Consider the following 24139-nt stretch of genomic DNA (forward strand, 5'->3'; position numbering starts at 1 on the left):
ACCTTGAAACCGAACATTACCGTGGACCAGAGACAGAACATTAACATGGACCAGAGACAGAACATTACCGTGAAAAAGAACATTATCATGGACCAGAAACAGAACATTACCGTGAAACAGAAACACAACATTTTCGTGGACCAGAGACGGAACATTACCGTGGACCAGAGACAGAACATTACCGTGGACCAGAGACAGAACATTACTGTGGACCAGAGACCGAACTTTACCTTGAAACCGAACGTTACCGTGGACCAGAGACTGGACATTACCATGGACCAGAGACAGAACATTACCATGAAACAGAACATTATCATGGACCAGAAACGGAACATTACCGTGAAACAGAAACACAACATTATCGTGGACCAGAGAAGGAACATTACCGTGGACCAGAGACAGAACATTACCGTGAAACCGAAACAGAATATTATCGTGGACCAGAAACGGAACATTACCGTGAAACCGAAACAGAATATTATCGTGGACCAGAGACGGAACATTATCGTGAAACCGAACATTATCGTGGACCAGAGATCGAACATTATCGTGGACCAGAGACAGAACATTATCGTGGACCAGAGACGGAACATTACCGTGGACCAGAGACAGAACATTACCGTGGACCAGAGACAGAACATTACTTTGGACCAGAGACCGAACTTTACCTTGAAACCGAACGTTACCGTGGACCAGAGACTGGACATTACCATGGACCAGAGACAGAACATTACCATGAAACAGAACATTATCATGGACCAGAAACGGAACATTACCGTGAAACAGAAACACAACATTATCGTGGACCTGAAACGGAACATTATCGTGGACCAGAGACAGAACATTATCGTGGACCAGAGACGGAATATTATCGTGGACCAGAGACGGAACATTATCGTGGACCAGAGACAGGACATTACCGTGAAACCTAAACAGAACATTATCGTGGACCAGAAACGGAACATTATCGTGGACCAGAAACAAAACATTACCGTGAAACCGAACATTATCGTGGACCAGAGATCGAACATTACCGTGGACCAGAGACAGAACATTACCGTGGACCAGAGATAGAACATTACCGTGGACCAGAGACAGAACATTACCGTGGACCAGAGACAGAACATTACCGTGGACCAGACACAGAACATTACTGTGGACCAGAGACCGAACTTTACCTTGAAACCGAACATTACCGTGGACCAGAGACAGAACATTACCATGGACCAGGGACAGAACATTACCGTGAAACAGAACATTATCATGGACCAGAAACGGAACATTACCGTGAAACAGAAACAGAACATTATCGTGGACTAGAAACGGAACATTACCGTGAAACCGAAACAGAACATTACCGTGGACCAGAGAGAGAACATTACCGTGAAACCGAAACAGAACATTATCGTGGACCAGAAACGGAACATTACCGTGGACCAGAGACAGAACATTACCGTGGACCATAGACAGAAAATTACCGTGGACCAGAGAAAGAACATTACCGTGGACCAGAGACAGAACATTACTGTGGACCAGAGACAGAACTTTACCTTGAAACCGAACGTTACCATGGACCAGAGACTGGACATTACCATGGACCAGAGACAGAACATTACCATGAAACAGAACATAATCATGGACCAGAAACGGAACATTACCGTGAAACAGAAAGACAACATTATCGTGGACCAGAGAAGGAACATTACCGTGGACCAGAGACGGAACATTACCGTGAAACCGAAACAGAATATTATCGTGGACCAGAAACGGAACATTACCTTGAAACCGAAACAGAACATTATCGTGGACCAGAGACGGAACATTATCGTGAAACCGAACATTATCGTGGACCAGAGATCGAACATTACCGTGGACCAGAGACAGAACATTACCGTGGACCAGAGACAGAATATTACCGTTGACCAGAGACAGAACATTACCGTGGACCAGAGACAGAATATTACTGTGGACCAGAGACCGAACTTTACCTTGAAACCGAACATTACCGTGGACCAGAGACAGAACATTAACATGGACCAGAGACAGAACATTACCGTGAAAAAGAACATTATCATGGACCAGAAACAGAACATTACCGTGAAACAGAAACACAACATTTTCGTGGACCAGAGACGGAACATTACCGTGGACCAGAGACAGAACATTACCGTGGACCAGAGACAGAACATTACTGTGGACCAGAGACCGAACTTTACCTTGAAACCGAACGTTACCGTGGACCAGAGACTGGACATTACCATGGACCAGAGACAGAACATTACCATGAAACAGAACATTATCATGGACCAGAAACGGAACATTACCGTGAAACAGAAACACAACATTATCGTGGACCAGAGAAGGAACATTACCGTGGACCAGAGACAGAACATTACCGTGAAACCGAAACAGAATATTATCGTGGACCAGAAACGGAACATTACCGTGAAACCGAAACAGAATATTATCGTGGACCAGAGACGGAACATTATCGTGAAACCGAACATTATCGTGGACCAGAGATCGAACATTATCGTGGACCAGAGACAGAACATTATCGTGGACCAGAGACGGAACATTACCGTGGACCAGAGACAGAACATTACCGTGGACCAGAGACAGAACATTACTTTGGACCAGAGACCGAACTTTACCTTGAAACCGAACGTTACCGTGGACCAGAGACTGGACATTACCATGGACCAGAGACAGAACATTACCATGAAACAGAACATTATCATGGACCAGAAACGGAACATTACCGTGAAACAGAAACACAACATTATCGTGGACCAGAGAAGGAACATTACCGTGGACCAGAGACGGAACATTACCGTGAAACCGAAACAGAATATTATCGTGGACCAGAAACGGAACATTACCGTGAAACCGAAACAGAATATTATCGTGGACCAGAGACGGAACATTATCGTGAAACCGAACATTATCGTGGACCAGAGATCGAACATTATCGTGGACCAGAGACGGAACATTATCGTGGACCAGAGACGGAACATTATCGTGGACCAGAGACGGAACATTATCGTGAAACCTAAACAGAACATTATCGTGGACCAGAGACGGAACATTATCGTGGACCAGAAACACAACATTATCGTGGACCAGAAACGGAACATTAGCGTGAAACCGAAACAGAACATTATTGTGGACCTGAAACGGAACATTATCGTGGACCAGAGACAGAACATTATCGTGGACCAGAGACGGAATATTATCGTGGACCAGAGACGGAACATTATCGTGGACCAGAGACAGAACATTACCGTGAAACCTAAACAGAACATTATCGTGGACCAGAAACGGAACATTATCGTGGACCAGAAACAAAACATTACCGTGAAACCGAACATTATCGTGGACCAGAGATCGAACATTACCGTGGACCAGAGACAGAACATTACCGTGGACCAGAGACAGAACATTACCGTGGACCAGACACAGAACATTACTGTGGACCAGAGACCGAACTTTACCTTGAAACCGAACATTACCGTGGACCAGAGACAGAACATTACCATGGACCAGGGACAGAACATTACCGTGAAACAGAACATTATCATGGACCAGAAACGGAACATTACCGTGAAACAGAAAAAGAACATTATCGTGGACTAGAAACGGAACATTACCGTGTAACCGAAACAGAACATTACCGTGGACCAGAGACAGAACATTACCGTGAAACCGAAACAGAACATTATCGTGGACCAGAAACGGAACATTACCGTGGACCAGAGACAGAACATTACCGTGGACCATAGACAGAAAATTACCGTGGACCAGAGACAGAACATTACCGTGGACCAGAGACAGAACATTACTGTGGACCAGAGACAGAACTTTACCTTGAAACCGAACGTTACCGTGGACCAGAGACTGGACATTACCATGGACCAGAGACAGAACATTACCATGAAACAGAACATAATCATGGACCAGAAACGGAACATTACCGTGAAACAGAAACACAACATTATCGTGGACCAGAGAAGGAACATTACTGTGGACCAGAGACGGAACATTACCGTGAAACCGAAACAGAATATTATCGTGGACCAGAAACGGAACATTACCGTGAAACCGAAACAGAATATTATCGTGGACCAGAGACGGAACATTATCGTGAAACTGAACATTATCGTGGACCAGAGATCGAACATTACCGTGGACCAGAGACAGAACATTACCGTGGACCAGAGACAGAATATTACCGTGGACCAGAGACCGAACATTACCATGGACCAGAGACAGAACATTACCATGAAAAAGAACATTATCATGGACCAGAAACGGAACATTACCGTGAAACAGAAACACAACATTTTCGTGGACCAGAGACGGAACATTACCGTGGACCAGAGACGGAACATTACGTGAAACCGAAACAGAACATTATCGTGGACCAGAGACAGAACTTTACCGTGAAACCGAACATTATCGTGGACCAGAGATCGAACATTACCGTGGACCAGAGACAGAACATTACCGTGGACCAGAGATAGAACATTACCGTGGACCAGAGACAGAACATTACCGTGGACCAGAGACAGAACATTACCGTGGACCAGAGACAGAACTTTACCTTGAAACCGAACATTATCGTGGACCAGATATCGAACATTACCGTGGACCAGAGACAGAACATTACCGTGGACCAGAGATAGAACATTAACGTGGACCAGAGACAGAACATTATCGTGGACCAAAGACGGAACATTATCGTGGACCAGAGACGGAACATTACCGTGAAACCGAACATTATCGTGGACCAGACACAGAACATTACCGTGGACCAGAGACAGAACATTACCATGAAACCGAAACAGAACATTACCGTGGACCAGAGACAGAACATTACTGTGGACCAGAGACCAAACTTTACCATGAAACCGAACGTTACCGTGGACCAGAGACTGGACATTACCATGGACCAGAGACAGAACATTACCGTGGACCAGAGACAGAACATTACTGTGGACCAGAGACCGAACTTTACCTTGAAACCGAACGTTACCGTGGACCAGAGACAAAACATTACCATGAAACAGAACATTATCATGGACCAAAAACGGAACATTACCATGAAACAGAACATTATCATGGACCAAAAACGGAACATTACCGTGAAACAGAAACACAACATTATCGTGGACCAGGGAAGGAACATTACCGTGGACCAGACGGAACATTACCGTGAAACCGAAACAGAATATTATCGTGAACCAGAAACGGAACATTACCGTGAAACCGAAACAGAACATTATCGTGGACCAGAGACGGAACATTACCGTGAAACCGAACATTATCGTGGACCAGAGATCGAACATTACCGTGGACCAGAGACAGAACATTACCGTGTACCAGAGACAGAACATTACCGTGGACCAGAGACAGAACATTACCGTGGACCAGAGACAGAACATTACCGTGGACCAGAGACAGAACATTACTGTGGACCAGAGACAGAACATTACCATGGACCAGAGACAGAACATTGACGTGAAAAAGAACATTATCATGGACCAGAAACGGAACATTACCGTGAAACAGAAACACAACATTTTCGTGGACCAGAGACGGAACATTACCGTGAAACCGAACATTATCGTGGACCAGAGATCGAACATTACCATGGACCAGAGACAGAACATTACCGTGAAAAAGAACATTATCATGGACCAGAAACGGAACATTATCGTGGACCAGAGACAGAACATTATCGTGGACCAGAGACGGAACATTACCGTGAAACCGAAACAGAATATTATCGTGGACCAGAAACGGAACATTACCGTGAAACCGAAACAGAATATTATCGTGGACCAGAGACGGAACATTATCGTGAAACCGAACATTATCGTGGACCAGAGATCGAACATTATCGTGGACCAGAGACAGAACATTATCGTGGACCAGAGACGGAACATTACCGTGGACCAGAGACAGAACATTACCGTGGACCAGAGACAGAACATTACTGTGGACCAGAGACCGAACTTTACCTTGAAACCGAACGTTACCGTGGACCAGAGACTGGACATTACCATGGACCAGAGACAGAACATTACCATGAAACAGAACATTATCATGGACCAGAAACGGAACATTACCGTGAAACAGAAACACAACATTATCGTGGACCAGAGAAGGAACATTACCGTGGACCAGAGACGGAACATTACCGTGAAACCGAAACAGAATATTATCGTGGACCAGAAACGGAACATTACCGTGAAACCGAAACAGAATATTATCGTGGACCAGAGACGGAACATTATCGTGAAACCGAACATTATCGTGGACCAGAGATCGAACATTATCGTGGACCAGAGACGGAACATTAGCGTGAAACCGAAACAGAACATTATTGTGGACCTGAAACGGAACATTATTGTGGACCAGAGACAGAACATTATCGTGGACCAGAGACGGAATATTATCGTGGACCAGAGACGGAACATTATCGTGGACCAGAGACAGAACATTACCGTGAAACCTAAACAGAACATTATCGTGGACCAGAAACGGAACATTATCGTGGACCAGAAACAAAACATTACCGTGAAACCGAACATTATCGTGGACCAGAGATCGAACATTACCGTGGACCAGAGACAGAACATTACCGTGGACCAGAGATAGAACATTACCGTGGACCAGAGACAGAACATTACCGTGGACCAGAGACAGAACATTACTGTGGACCAGAGACCGAACTTTACCTTGAAACCGAACATTACCGTGGACCAGAGACAGAACATTACCATGGACCAGGGACAGAACATTACCGTAAAACAGAACATTATCATGGACCAGAAACGGAACATTACCGTGAAACAGAAAAAGAACATTATCGTGGACTAGAAACGGAACATTACCGTGTAACCGAAACAGAACATTATCGTGGACCAGAGATCGAACATTACCGTGGACCAGAAACAGAACATTACCGTGGACCAGAGACAGAACATTACCGTGAAACCGAACATTATCGTGGACCAGAGACTGGACATTACCATGGACCAGAGACAGAACATTATCGTGGACCAGAAACGGAACATTACCGTGGACCAGAGACAGAACATTACCGTGGACCATAGACAGAAAATTACCGTGGACCAGAGACAGAACATTACCGTGGACCAGAGACAGAACATTACTGTGGACCAGAGACAGAACTTTACCTTGAAACCGAACGTTACCGTGGACCAGAGACTGGACATTACCATGGACCAGAGACAGAACATTACCATGAAACAGAACATAATCATGGACCAGAAACGGAACATTACCGTGAAACAGAAACACAACATTATCGTGGACCAGAGAAGGAACATTACCGTGGACCAGAGACGGAACATTACCGTGAAACCGAAACAGAATATTATCGTGGACCAGAAACGGAACATTACCTTGAAACCGAAACAGAACATTATCGTGGACCAGAGACGGAACATTATCGTGAAACCGAACATTATCGTGGACCAGAGATCGAACATTACCGTGGACCAGAGACAGAACATTACCGTGGACCAGAGACAGAATATTACCGTGGACCAGAGACAGAACATTACCGTGGACCAGAGACAGAATATTACTGTGGATCAGAGACCGAACTTTACCTTGAAACCGAACATTACCGTGGACCAGAGACAGAACATTAACATGGACCAGAGACAGAACATTACCGTGAAAAAGAACATTATCATGGACCAGAAACAGAACATTACCGTGAAACAGAAACACAACATTTTCGTGGACCAGAGACGGAACATTACCGTGGACCAGAGACAGAACATTACCGTGGACCAGAGACAGAACATTACCGTGGACCAGAGACAGAACATTACTGTGGACCAGAGACCGAACTTTACCTTGAAACCAAACGTTACCGTGGACCAGAGACTGGACATTACCATGGCCCAGAGACAGAACATTACCTTGAAACAGAACATTACCGTGGACCAGAAACGGAACATTACCGTGAAACAGAAACAGAACATTATCGTGGACCAGAAATGGAACATTATCGTGGACCAGAGACGGAACATTATCGTGGACCAGAGACGGAACATTATCGTGGACCAGAGACGGAACATTATCGTGGACCAGAGACAGAACATTACCGTGAAACCTAAACAGAACATTATCGTGGACCAGAAACGGAACATTATCGTGGACCAGAAACACAACATTATCGTGGACCAGAAACGGAACATTAGCGTGAAACCGAAACAGAACATTATTGTGGACCTGAAACGGAACATTATCGTGGACCAGAGACAGAACATTATCGTGGACCAGAGACGGAATATTATCGTGGACCAGAGACGGAACATTATCGTGGACCAGAGACAGAACATTACCGTGAAACCTAAACAGAACATTATCGTGGACCAGAAACGGAACATTATCGTGGACCAGAAACAAAACATTACCGTGAAACCGAACATTATCGTGGACCAGAGATCGAACATTACCGTGGACCAGAGACAGAACATTACCGTGGACCAGAGATAGAACATTACCGTGGACCAGAGACAGAACATTACCGTGGACCAGAGACAGAACATTACCGTGGACCAGACACAGAACATTACTGTGGACCAGAGACCGAACTTTACCTTGAAACCGAACATTACCGTGGACCAGAGACAGAACATTACCATGGACCAGGGACAGAACATTACCGTGAAACAGAACATTATCATGGACCAGAAACGGAACATTACCGTGAAACAGAAACAGAACATTATCGTGGACTAGAAACGGAACATTACCGTGAAACCGAAACAGAACATTACCGTGGACCAGAGAGAGAACATTACCGTGAAACCGAAACAGAACATTATCGTGGACCAGAAACGGAACATTACCGTGGACCAGAGACAGAACATTACCGTGGACCATAGACAGAAAATTACCGTGGACCAGAGAAAGAACATTACCGTGGACCAGAGACAGAACATTACTGTGGACCAGAGACAGAACTTTACCTTGAAACCGAACGTTACCGTGGACCAGAGACTGGACATTACCATGGACCAGAGACAGAACATTACCATGAAACAGAACATAATCATGGACCAGAAACGGAACATTACCGTGAAACAGAAAGACAACATTATCGTGGACCAGAGAAGGAACATTACCGTGGACCAGAGACGGAACATTACCGTGAAACCGAAACAGAATATTATCGTGGACCAGAAACGGAACATTACCTTGAAACCGAAACAGAACATTATCGTGGACCAGAGACGGAACATTATCGTGAAACCGAACATTATCGTGGACCAGAGATCGAACATTACCGTGGACCAGAGACAGAACATTACCGTGGACCAGAGACAGAATATTACCGTTGACCAGAGACAGAACATTACCGTGGACCAGAGACAGAATATTACTGTGGACCAGAGACCGAACTTTACCTTGAAACCGAACATTACCGTGGACCAGAGACAGAACATTAACATGGACCAGAGACAGAACATTACCGTGAAAAAGAACATTATCATGGACCAGAAACAGAACATTACCGTGAAACAGAAACACAACATTTTCGTGGACCAGAGACGGAACATTACCGTGGACCAGAGACAGAACATTACCGTGGACCAGAGACAGAACATTACTGTGGACCAGAGACCGAACTTTACCTTGAAACCGAACGTTACCGTGGACCAGAGACTGGACATTACCATGGACCAGAGACAGAACATTACCATGAAACAGAACATTATCATGGACCAGAAACGGAACATTACCGTGAAACAGAAACACAACATTATCGTGGACCAGAGAAGGAACATTACCGTGGACCAGAGACAGAACATTACCGTGAAACCGAAACAGAATATTATCGTGGACCAGAAACGGAACATTACCGTGAAACCGAAACAGAATATTATCGTGGACCAGAGACGGAACATTATCGTGAAACCGAACATTATCGTGGACCAGAGATCGAACATTATCGTGGACCAGAGACAGAACATTATCGTGGACCAGAGACGGAACATTACCGTGGACCAGAGACAGAACATTACCGTGGACCAGAGACAGAACATTACTTTGGACCAGAGACCGAACTTTACCTTGAAACCGAACGTTACCGTGGACCAGAGACTGGACATTACCATGGACCAGAGACAGAACATTACCATGAAACAGAACATTATCATGGACCAGAAACGGAACATTACCGTGAAACAGAAACACAACATTATCGTGGACCTGAAACGGAACATTATCGTGGACCAGAGACAGAACATTATCGTGGACCAGAGACGGAATATTATCGTGGACCAGAGACGGAACATTATCGTGGACCAGAGACAGAACATTACCGTGAAACCTAAACAGAACATTATCGTGGACCAGAAACGGAACATTATCGTGGACCAGAAACAAAACATTACCGTGAAACCGAACATTATCGTGGACCAGAGATCGAACATTACCGTGGACCAGAGACAGAACATTACCGTGGACCAGAGATAGAACATTACCGTGGACCAGAGACAGAACATTACCGTGGACCAGAGACAGAACATTACCGTGGACCAGACACAGAACATTACTGTGGACCAGAGACCGAACTTTACCTTGAAACCGAACATTACCGTGGACCAGAGACAGAACATTACCATGGACCAGGGACAGAACATTACCGTGAAACAGAACATTATCATGGACCAGAAACGGAACATTACCGTGAAACAGAAACAGAACATTATCGTGGACTAGAAACGGAACATTACCGTGAAACCGAAACAGAACATTACCGTGGACCAGAGAGAGAACATTACCGTGAAACCGAAACAGAACATTATCGTGGACCAGAAACGGAACATTACCGTGGACCAGAGACAGAACATTACCGTGGACCAGAGACAGAACATTACTGTGGACCAGAGACAGAACTTTACCTTGAAACCGAACGTTACCATGGACCAGAGACTGGACATTACCATGGACCAGAGACAGAACATTACCATGAAACAGAACATAATCATGGACCAGAAACGGAACATTACCGTGAAACAGAAAGACAACATTATCGTGGACCAGAGAAGGAACATTACCGTGGACCAGAGACGGAACATTACCGTGAAACCGAAACAGAATATTATCGTGGACCAGAAACGGAACATTACCTTGAAACCGAAACAGAACATTATCGTGGACCAGAGACGGAACATTATCGTGAAACCGAACATTATCGTGGACCAGAGATCGAACATTACCGTGGACCAGAGACAGAACATTACCGTGGACCAGAGACAGAATATTACCGTTGACCAGAGACAGAACATTACCGTGGACCAGAGACAGAATATTACTGTGGACCAGAGACCGAACTTTACCTTGAAACCGAACATTACCGTGGACCAGAGACAGAACATTAACATGGACCAGAGACAGAACATTACCGTGAAAAAGAACATTATCATGGACCAGAAACAGAACATTACCGTGAAACAGAAACACAACATTTTCGTGGACCAGAGACGGAACATTACCGTGGACCAGAGACAGAACATTACCGTGGACCAGAGACAGAACATTACTGTGGACCAGAGACCGAACTTTACCTTGAAACCGAACGTTACCGTGGACCAGAGACTGGACATTACCATGGACCAGAGACAGAACATTACCATGAAACAGAACATTATCATGGACCAGAAACGGAACATTACCGTGAAACAGAAACACAACATTATCGTGGACCAGAGAAGGAACATTACCGTGGACCAGAGACAGAACATTACCGTGAAACCGAAACAGAATATTATCGTGGACCAGAAACGGAACATTACCGTGAAACCGAAACAGAATATTATCGTGGACCAGAGACGGAACATTATCGTGAAACCGAACATTATCGTGGACCAGAGATCGAACATTATCGTGGACCAGAGACAGAACATTATCGTGGACCAGAGACGGAACATTACCGTGGACCAGAGACAGAACATTACCGTGGACCAGAGACAGAACATTACTTTGGACCAGAGACCGAACTTTACCTTGAAACCAAACGTTACCGTGGACCAGAGACTGGACATTACCATGGACCAGAGACAGAACAATACCATGAAACAGAACATTATCATGGACCAGAAACGGAACATTACCGTGAAACAGAAACACAACATTATCGTGGACCAGAGAAGGAACATTACCGTGGACCAGAGACGGAACATTACCGTGAAACCGAAACAGAATATTATCGTGGACCAGAAACGGAACATTACCGTGAAACCGAAACAGAATATTATCGTGGACCAGAGACGGAACATTATCGTGAAACCGAACATTATCGTGGACCAGAGATCGAACATTATCGTGGACCAGAGACGGAACATTATCGTGGACCAGAGACGGAACATTATCGTGGACCAGAGACGGAACATTATCGTGAAACCTAAACAGAACATTATCGTGGACCAGAGACGGAACATTATCGTGGACCAGAAACACAACATTATCGTGGACCAGAAACGGAACATTAGCGTGAAACCGAAACAGAACATTATTGTGGACCTGAAACGGAACATTATCGTGGACCAGAGACAGAACATTATCGTGGACCAGAGACGGAATATTATCGTGGACCAGAGACGGAACATTATCGTGGACCAGAGACAGAACATTACCGTGAAACCTAAACAGAACATTATCGTGGACCAGAAACGGAACATTATCGTGGACCAGAAACAAAACATTACCGTGAAACCGAACATTATCGTGGACCAGAGATCGAACATTACCGTGGACCAGAGACAGAACATTACCGTGGACCAGAGACAGAACATTACCGTGGACCAGACACAGAACATTACTGTGGACCAGAGACCGAACTTTACCTTGAAACCGAACATTACCGTGGACCAGAGACAGAACATTACCATGGACCAGGGACAGAACATTACCGTGAAACAGAACATTATCATGGACCAGAAACGGAACATTACCGTGAAACAGAAAAAGAACATTATCGTGGACTAGAAACGGAACATTACCGTGTAACCGAAACAGAACATTACCGTGGACCAGAGACAGAACATTACCGTGAAACCGAAACAGAACATTATCGTGGACCAGAAACGGAACATTACCGTGGACCAGAGACAGAACATTACCGTGGACCATAGACAGAAAATTACCGTGGACCAGAGACAGAACATTACCGTGGACCAGAGACAGAACATTACTGTGGACCAGAGACAGAACTTTACCTTGAAACCGAACGTTACCGTGGACCAGAGACTGGACATTACCATGGACCAGAGACAGAACATTACCATGAAACAGAACATAATCATGGACCAGAAACGGAACATTACCGTGAAACAGAAACACAACATTATCGTGGACCAGAGAAGGAACATTACTGTGGACCAGAGACGGAACATTACCGTGAAACCGAAACAGAATATTATCGTGGACCAGAAACGGAACATTACCGTGAAACCGAAACAGAATATTATCGTGGACCAGAGACGGAACATTATCGTGAAACTGAACATTATCGTGGACCAGAGATCGAACATTACCGTGGACCAGAGACAGAACATTACCGTGGACCAGAGACAGAATATTACCGTGGACCAGAGACCGAACATTACCATGGACCAGAGACAGAACATTACCATGAAAAAGAACATTATCATGGACCAGAAACGGAACATTACCGTGAAACAGAAACACAACATTTTCGTGGACCAGAGACGGAACATTACCGTGGACCAGAGACGGAACATTACGTGAAACCGAAACAGAACATTATCGTGGACCAGAGACAGAACTTTACCGTGAAACCGAACATTATCGTGGACCAGAGATCGAACATTACCGTGGACCAGAGACAGAACATTACCGTGGACCAGAGATAGAACATTACCGTGGACCAGAGACAGAACATTACCGTGGACCAGAGACAGAACATTACCGTGGACCAGAGACAGAACTTTACCTTGAAACCGAACATTATCGTAGACCAGATATCGAACATTACCGTGGACCAGAGACAGAACATTACCGTGGACCAGAGATAGAACATTAACGTGGACCAGAGACAGAACATTATCGTGGACCAAAGACGGAACATTATCGTGGACCAGAGACGGAACATTACCGTGAAACCGAACATTATCGTGGACCAGACACAGAACATTACCGTGGACCAGAGACAGAACATTACCATGAAACCGAAACAGAACATTACCGTGGACCAGAGACAGAACATTACTGTGGACCAGAGACCAAACTTTACCATGAAACCGAACGTTACCGTGGACCAGAGACTGGACATTACCATGGACCAGAGAGAGAACATTACCATGAAACAGAACATTATCATGGACCAGAAACGGAACATTACCGTGAAACAGAAACACAACATTATCGTGGACCAGAGACGGAACATTACCGTGAAACCGAAAATTATCGTGGACCAGAGATCGAACATTATCGTGGACCAGAGACGGAACATTACCGTGAAACCGAACATTATCGTCGACCAGAAATCGAACATTATCGTGGACCAGAGACAGAACATTACCGTGGACCAGAAACGGAACATTACCGTGAAACCGAAACAGAACATTATCGTTGACCAGAGACGGAACATTACCGTGAAACCGAACATTATCGTGGACCAGAGATCGAACATTACCGTGGACAAGAGACAGAACATTACCGCGGACCAGAGACAGAACATTACTGTGGACCAGAGACCGAACTTTACCTTGAAACCGAACATTACCGTGGACCAGAGACAAAACATTATCATGGACCAGAAACGGAACATTACCGTGAAAAAGAAACAGAACATTATCGTGGACCAGAAACGGAACATTACCGTGAAAATGAAACAGAACATTATCGTGGACCAGAAACGGAACATTATCGTGGACCAGAAACGGAACATTATCGTGGACCAGAGACGGAACATTATCGTGGACCAGAGACGGAACATTACCGTGAAACAGAAACAAAACATTACCGTGGACCAGAGACAGAACATTACCGTGAAACGGAAACAGAACATTACCGTGAAACCTAGACCGAATATTATCGTGAACCAGAAACGGAAGATTATCGTTGACCAGAAACACAACATTATCGTGGACCAGAGACGTAACATTACCTTGAAACCGAACATTATCGTGGACCAGAAACGGAATATTACCGTGAAACAGAAACACAAAATTATCGTGGACCAGAAACGGAACATGCCCGTGATACAGAAACAGAACATTATCGTGGACCAGAGACGTAACATTACCGTGAAACCGAACATTATCGTGGACCAGAGATCGAACATTACCTTGGACCAGAGACAGAACATTACCGTGGACCAGAGACAGAACATTACCGTGGACCAGAGACAGAACATGACCGTGGACCAGAGACAGAACATTACCGTGGACAAGAGACAGAACATTACTGTTGACCAGAGACCGAACTTTACCTTGAAACCGAACATTACCGTGGACCAGAAACGGAACATTACCATGAAACCGAAACAGAACATTATCGTGGACCAGAGACGGAACATTACCGTGAAACCGAACATTATCGTGGACCAGAGATCGAACATTACCGTGGACCAGAGACAGAACAGTACCGTGAACCAGAGACAGAACATTACCGTGGACCAGAGACAGAACATTACCGTGGACCAGAGACAGAACATTACTGTGGACCAGAGACCGAACTTTACCTTGAAACCGAACGTTACCGTGGACCAGAGACAAAACATTACCATGAAACAGAACATTATCATGGACCAAAAACGGAACATTACCGTGAAACAGAAACACAACATTATCGTGGACCAGGGAAGGAACATTACCGTGGACCAGACGGAACATTACCGTGAAACCGAAACAGAATATTATCGTGAACCAGAAACGGAACATTACCGTGAAACCGAAACAGAACATTATCGTGGACCAGAGACGGAACATTACCGTGAAACCGAACATTATCGTGGACCAGAGATCGAACATTACCGTGGACCAGAGACAGAACATTACCGTGGACCAGAGACAGAACATTACCGTGGACCAGAGACAGAACATTACCGTGGACCAGAGACAGAACATTACCGTGGACCAGAGACAGAACATTACCATGGACCAGAGACAGAACATTGACGTGAAAAAGAACATTATCATGGACCAGAAACGGAACATTACCGTGAAACAGAAACACAACATTTTCGTGGACCAGAGACGGAACATTACCGTGAAACCGAACATTATCGTGGACCAGAGATCGAACATTACCATGGACCAGAGACAGAACATTACCGTGAAAAAGAACATTATCATGGACCAGAAACGGAACATTATCGTGGACCAGAGACAGAACATTATCGTGGACCAGAGACGGAACATTACCGTGAAACCGAAACAGAATATTATCGTGGACCAGAAACGGAACATTACCGTGAAACCGAAACAGAATATTATCGTGGACCAGAGACGGAACATTATCGTGAAACCGAACATTATCGTGGACCAGAGATCGAACATTATCGTGGACCAGAGACAGAACATTATCGTGGACCAGAGACGGATCATTACCGTGGACCAGAGACAGAACATTACCGTGGACCTGAGACAGAACATTACTGTGGACCAGAGACCGAACTTTACCTTGAAACCGAACGTTACCGTGGACCAGAGACTGGACATTACCATGGACCAGAGACAGAACATTACCATGAAACAGAACATTATCATGGACCAGAAACGGAACATTACCGTGAAACAGAAACACAACATTATCGTGGACCAGAGAAGGAACATTACCGTGGACCAGAGACGGAACATTACCGTGAAACCGAAACAGAATATTATCGTGGACCAGAAACGGAACATTACCGTGAAACCGAAACAGAATATTATCGTGGACCAGAGACGGAATATTATCGTGAAACCGAACATTATCGTGGACCAGAGATCGAACATTATCGTGGACCAGAGACGGAACATTATCGTGGACCAGAGACGGAACATTATCGTGGACCAGAGACGGAACATTATCGTGAAACCTAAACAGAACATTATCGTGGACCAGAAACGGAACATTATCGTGGACCAGAAACACAACATTATCGTGGACCAGAAACGGAACATTAGCGTGAAACCGAAACAGAACATTATTGTGGACCTGAAACGGAACATTATCGTGGACCAGAGACAGAACATTATCGTGGACCAGAGACGGAATATTATCGTGGACCAGAGACGGAACATTATCGTGGACCAGAGACAGAACATTACCGTGAAACCTAAACAGAACATTATCGTGGACCAGAAACGGAACATTATCGTGGACCAGAAACAAAACATTACCGTGAAACCGAACATTATCGTGGACCAGAGATCGAACATTACCGTGGACCAGAGACAGAACATTACCGTGGACCAGAGATAGAACATTACCGTGGACCAGAGACAGAACATTACCGTGGACCAGAGACAGAACATTACTGTGGACCAGAGACCGAACTTTACCTTGAAACCGAACATTACCGTGGACCAGAGACAGAACATTACCATGGACCAGGGACAGAACATTACCGTGAAACAGAACATTATCATGGACCAGAAACGGAACATTACCGTGAAACAGAAAAAGAACATTATCGTGGACTAGAAACGGAACATTACCGTGTAACCGAAACAGAACATTACCGTGGACCAGAGACAGAACATTACCGTGAAACCGAAACAGAACATTATCGTGGACCAGAAACGGAACATTACCGTGGACCAGAGACAGAACATTACCGTGGACCATAGACAGAAAATTACCGTGGACCAGAGACAGAACATTACCGTGGACCAGAGACAGAACATTACTGTGGACCAGAGACAGAACTTTACCTTGAAACCGAACGTTACCGTGGACCAGAGACTGGACATTACCATGGACCAGAGACAGAACATTACCATGAAACAGAACATAATCATGGACCAGAAACGGAACATTACCGTGAAACAGAAACACAACATTATCGTGGACCAGAGAAGGAACATTACCGTGGACCAGAGACGGAACATTACCGTGAAACCGAAACAGAATATTATCGTGGACCAGAAACGGAACATTACCTTGAAACCGAAACAGAACATTATCGTGGACCAGAGACGGAACATTATCGTGAAACCGAACATTATCGTGGACCAGAGATCGAACATTACCGTGGACCAGAGACAGAACATTACCGTGGACCAGAGACAGAATATTACCGTGGACCAGAGACAGAACATTACCGTGGACCATAGACAGAATATTACTGTGGATCAGAGACCGAACTTTACCTTGAAACCGAACATTACCGTGGACCAGAGACAGAACATTAACATGGACCAGAGACAGAACATTACCGTGAAAAAGAACATTATCATGGACCAGAAACAGAACATTACCGTGAAACAGAAACACAACATTTTCGTGGACCAGAGACGGAACATTACCGTGGACCAGAGACAGAACATTACCGTGGACCAGAGACAGAACATTACCGTGGACCAGAGACAGAACATTACTGTGGACCAGAGACCGAACTTTACCTTGAAACCGAACGTTACCGTGGACCAGAGACTGGACATTACCATGGCCCAGAGACAGAACATTACCTTGAAACAGAACATTACCGTGGACCAGAAACGGAACATTACCGTGAAACAGAAACAGAACATTATCGTGGACCAGAAATGGAACATTATCGTGGACCAGAGACAGAACATTATCGTGGACCAGACACGGAACATTATCGTGGACCAGAGACGGAACATTATCGTGGACCAGAGACGGAACATTATCGTGGACCAGAGACAGAACATTACCGTGAAACCGAAACAGAACATTATCGTGGACCAGAAACGGAACATTACCGTGGACCAGAGACAGAACATTACCGTGGACCATAGACAGAAAATTACCGTGGACCAGAGACAGAACATTACCGTGGACCAGAGACAGAACATTACTGTGGACCAGAGACAGAACTTTACCTTGAAACCGAACGTTACCGTGGACCAGAGACTGGACATTACCATGGACCAGAGACAGAACATTACCATGAAACAGAACATAATCATGGACCAGAAACGGAACATTACCGTGAAACAGAAACACAACATTATCGTGGACCAGAGAAGGAACATTACCGTGGACCAGAGACGGAACATTACCGTGAAACCGAAACAGAATATTATCGTGGACCAGAAACGGAACATTACCTTGAAACCGAAACAGAACATTATCGTGGACCAGAGACGGAACATTATCGTGAAACCGAACATTATCGTGGACCAGAGATCGAACATTACCGTGGACCAGAGACAGAACATTACCGTGGACCAGAGACAGAATATTACCGTGGACCAGAGACAGAACATTACCGTGGACCAGAGACAGAATATTACTGTGGATCAGAGACCGAACTTTACCTTGAAACCGAACATTACCGTGGACCAGAGACAGAACATTAACATGGACCAGAGACAGAACATTACCGTGAAAAAGAACATTATCATGGACCAGAAACAGAACATTACCGTGAAACAGAAACACAACATTTTCGTGGACCAGAGACGGAACATTACCGTGGACCAGAGACAGAACATTACCGTGGACCAGAGACAGAACATTACCGTGGACCAGAGACAGAACATTACTGTGGACCAGAGACCGAACTTTACCTTGAAACCGAACGTTACCGTGGACCAGAGACTGGACATTACCATGGCCCAGAGACAGAACATTACCTTGAAACAGAACATTACCGTGGACCAGAAACGGAACATTACCGTGAAACAGAAACAGAACATTATCGTGGACCAGAAATGGAACATTATCGTGGACCAGAGACAGAACATTATCGTGGACCAGACACGGAACATTATCGTGGACCAGAGACGGAACATTATCGTGGACCAGAGACGGAACATTATCGTGGACCAGAGACAGAACATTACCGTGAAACCTAAACAGAACATTATCGTGGACCAGAAACGGAACATTATCGTGGACCAGAAACACAACATTATCGTGGACCAGAAACGGAACATTAGCGTGAAACCGAAACAGAACATTATTGTGGACCTGAAACGGAACATTATCGTGGACCAGAGACAGAACATTATCGTGGACCAGAGACGGAATATTATCGTGGACCAGAGACGGAACATTATCGTGGACCAGAGACAGAACATTACCGTGAAACCTAAACAGAACATTATCGTGGACCAGAAACGGAACATTATCGTGGACCAGAAACAAAACATTACCGTGAAACCGAACATTATCGTGGACCAGAGATCGAACATTACCGTGGACCAGAGACAGAACATTACCGTGGACCAGAGATAGAACATTACCGTGGACCAGAGACAGAACATTACCGTGGACCAGAGACAGAACATTACCGTGGACCAGACACAGAACATTACTGTGGACCAGAGACCGAACTTTACCTTGAAACCGAACATTACCGTGGACCAGAGACAGAACATTACCATGGACCAGGGACAGAACATTACCGTGAAACAGAACATTATCATGGACCAGAAACGGAACATTACCGTGAAACAGAAACAGAACATTATCGTGGACTAGAAACGGAACATTACCGTGAAACCGAAACAGAACATTACCGTGGACCAGAGAGAGAACATTACCGTGAAACCGAAACAGAACATTATCGTGGACCAGAAACGGAACATTACCGTGGACCAGAGACAGAACATTACCGTGGACCATAGACAGAAAATTACCGTGGACCAGAGAAAGAACATTACCGTGGACCAGAGACAGAACATTACTGTGGACCAGAGACAGAACTTTACCTTGAAACCGAACGTTACCGTGGACCAGAGACTGGACATTACCATGGACCAGAGACAGAACATTACCATGAAACAGAACATAATCATGGACCAGAAACGGAACATTACCGTGAAACAGAAACACAACATTATCGTGGACCAGAGAAGGAACATTACCGTGGACCAGAGACGGAACATTACCGTGAAACCGAAACAGAATATTATCGTGGACCAGAAACGGAACATTACCTTGAAACCGAAACAGAATATTATCGTGGACCAGAGACGGAACATTATCGTGAAACCGAACATTATCGTGGACCAGAGATCGAACATTACCGTGGACCAGAGACAGAACATTACCGTGGACCAGAGACAGAATATTACCGTTGACCAGAGACAGAACATTACCGTGGACCAGAGACAGAATATTACTGTGGACCAGAGACCGAACTTTACCTTGAAACCGAACATTACCGTGGACCAGAGACAGAACATTAACATGGACCAGAGACAGAACATTACCGTGAAAAAGAACATTATCATGGACCAGAAACAGAACATTACCGTGAAACAGAAACACAACATTTTCGTGGACCAGAGACGGAACATTACCGTGGACCAGAGACAGAACATTACCGTGGACCAGAGACAGAACATTACTGTGGACCAGAGACCGAACTTTACCTTGAAACCGAACGTTACCGTGGACCAGAGACTGGACATTACCATGGACCAGAGACAGAACATTACCATGAAACAGAACATTATCATGGACCAGAAACGGAACATTACCGTGAAACAGAAACACAACATTATCGTGGACCAGAGAAGGAACATTACCGTGGACCAGAGACAGAACATTACCGTGAAACCGAAACAGAATATTATCGTGGACCAGAAACGGAACATTACCGTGAAACCGAAACAGAATATTATCGTGGACCAGAGACGGAACATTATCGTGAAACCGAACATTATCGTGGACCAGAGATCGAACATTATCGTGGACCAGAGACAGAACATTATCGTGGACCAGAGACGGAACATTACCGTGGACCAGAGACAGAACATTACCGTGGACCAGAGACAGAACATTACTTTGGACCAGAGACCGAACTTTACCTTGAAACCGAACGTTACCGTGGACCAGAGACTGGACATTACCATGGACCAGAGACAGAACATTACCATGAAACAGAACATTATCATGGACCAGAAACGGAACATTACCGTGAAACAGAAACACAACATTATCGTGGACCAGAGAAGGAACATTACCGTGGACCAGAGACGGAACATTACCGTGAAACCGAAACAGAATATTATCGTGGACCAGAAACGGAACATTACCGTGAAACCGAAACAGAATATTATCGTGGACCAGAGACGGAACATTATCGTGAAACCGAACATTATCGTGGACCAGAGATCGAACATTATCGTGGACCAGAGACGGAACATTATCGTGGACCAGAGACGGAACATTATCGTGGACCAGAGACGGAACATTATCGTGAAACCTAAACAGAACATTATCGTGGACCAGAAACGGAACATTATCGTGGACCAGAAACACAACATTATCGTGGACCAGAAACGGAACATTAGCGTGAAACCGAAACAGAACATTATTGTGGACCTGAAACGGAACATTATCGTGGACCAGAGACAGAACATTATCGTGGACCAGAGACGGAATATTATCGTGGACCAGAGACGGAACATTATCGTGGACCAGAGACAGAACATTACCGTGAAACCTAAACAGAACATTATCGTGGACCAGAAACGGAACATTATCGTGGACCAGAAACAAAACATTACCGTGAAACCGAACATTATCGTGGACCAGAGATCGAACATTACCGTGGACCAGAGACAGAACATTACCGTGGACCAGAGACAGAACATTACCGTGGACCAGACACAGAACATTACTGTGGACCAGAGACCGAACTTTACCTTGAAACCGAACATTACCGTGGACCAGAGACAGAACATTACCATGGACCAGGGACAGAACATTACCGTGAAACAGAACATTATCATGGACCAGAAACGGAACATTACCGTGAAACAGAAAAAGAACATTATCGTGGACTAGAAACGGAACATTACCGTGTAACCGAAACAGAACATTACCGTGGACCAGAGACAGAACATTACCGTGAAACCGAAACAGAACATTATCGTGGACCAGAAACGGAACATTACCGTGGACCAGAGACAGAACATTACCGTGGACCATAGACAGAAAATTACCGTGGACCAGAGACAGAACATTACCGTGGACCAGAGACAGAACATTACTGTGGACCAGAGACAGAACTTTACCTTGAAACCGAACGTTACCGTGGACCAGAGACTGGACATTACCATGGACCAGAGACAGAACATTACCATGAAACAGAACATAATCATGGACCAGAAACGGAACATTACCGTGAAACAGAAACACAACATTATCGTGGACCAGAGAAGGAACATTACTGTGGACCAGAGACGGAACATTACCGTGAAACCGAAACAGAATATTATCGTGGACCAGAAACGGAACATTACCGTGAAACCGAAACAGAATATTATCGTGGACCAGAGACGGAACATTATCGTGAAACTGAACATTATCGTGGACCAGAGATCGAACATTACCGTGGACCAGAGACAGAACATTACCGTGGACCAGAGACAGAATATTACCGTGGACCAGAGACCGAACATTACCATGGACCAGAGACAGAACATTACCATGAAAAAGAACATTATCATGGACCAGAAACGGAACATTACCGTGAAACAGAAACACAACATTTTCGTGGACCAGAGACGGAACATTACCGTGGACCAGAGACGGAACATTACGTGAAACCGAAACAGAACATTATCGTGGACCAGAGACAGAACTTTACCGTGAAACCGAACATTATCGTGGACCAGAGATCGAACATTACCGTGGACCAGAGACAGAACATTACCGTGGACCAGAGATAGAACATTACCGTGGACCAGAGACAGAACATTACCGTGGACCAGAGACAGAACATTACCGTGGACCAGAGACAGAACTTTACCTTGAAACCGAACATTATCGTGGACCAGAGATCGAACATTACCGTGGACCAGAGACAGAACATTACCGTGGACCAGAGATAGAACATTAACGTGGACCAGAGACAGAACATTATCGTGGACCAAAGACGGAACATTATCGTGGACCAGAGACGGAACATTACCGTGAAACCGAACATTAT

Source organism: Leuresthes tenuis, unplaced genomic scaffold (genome assembly GCF_036924035.1).
Source record: "Leuresthes tenuis unplaced genomic scaffold, fLeuTen1.0.hap1 SCAF_23, whole genome shotgun sequence".
Classification (NCBI taxonomy): Eukaryota; Metazoa; Chordata; class Actinopteri; order Atheriniformes; family Atherinopsidae; genus Leuresthes; species Leuresthes tenuis.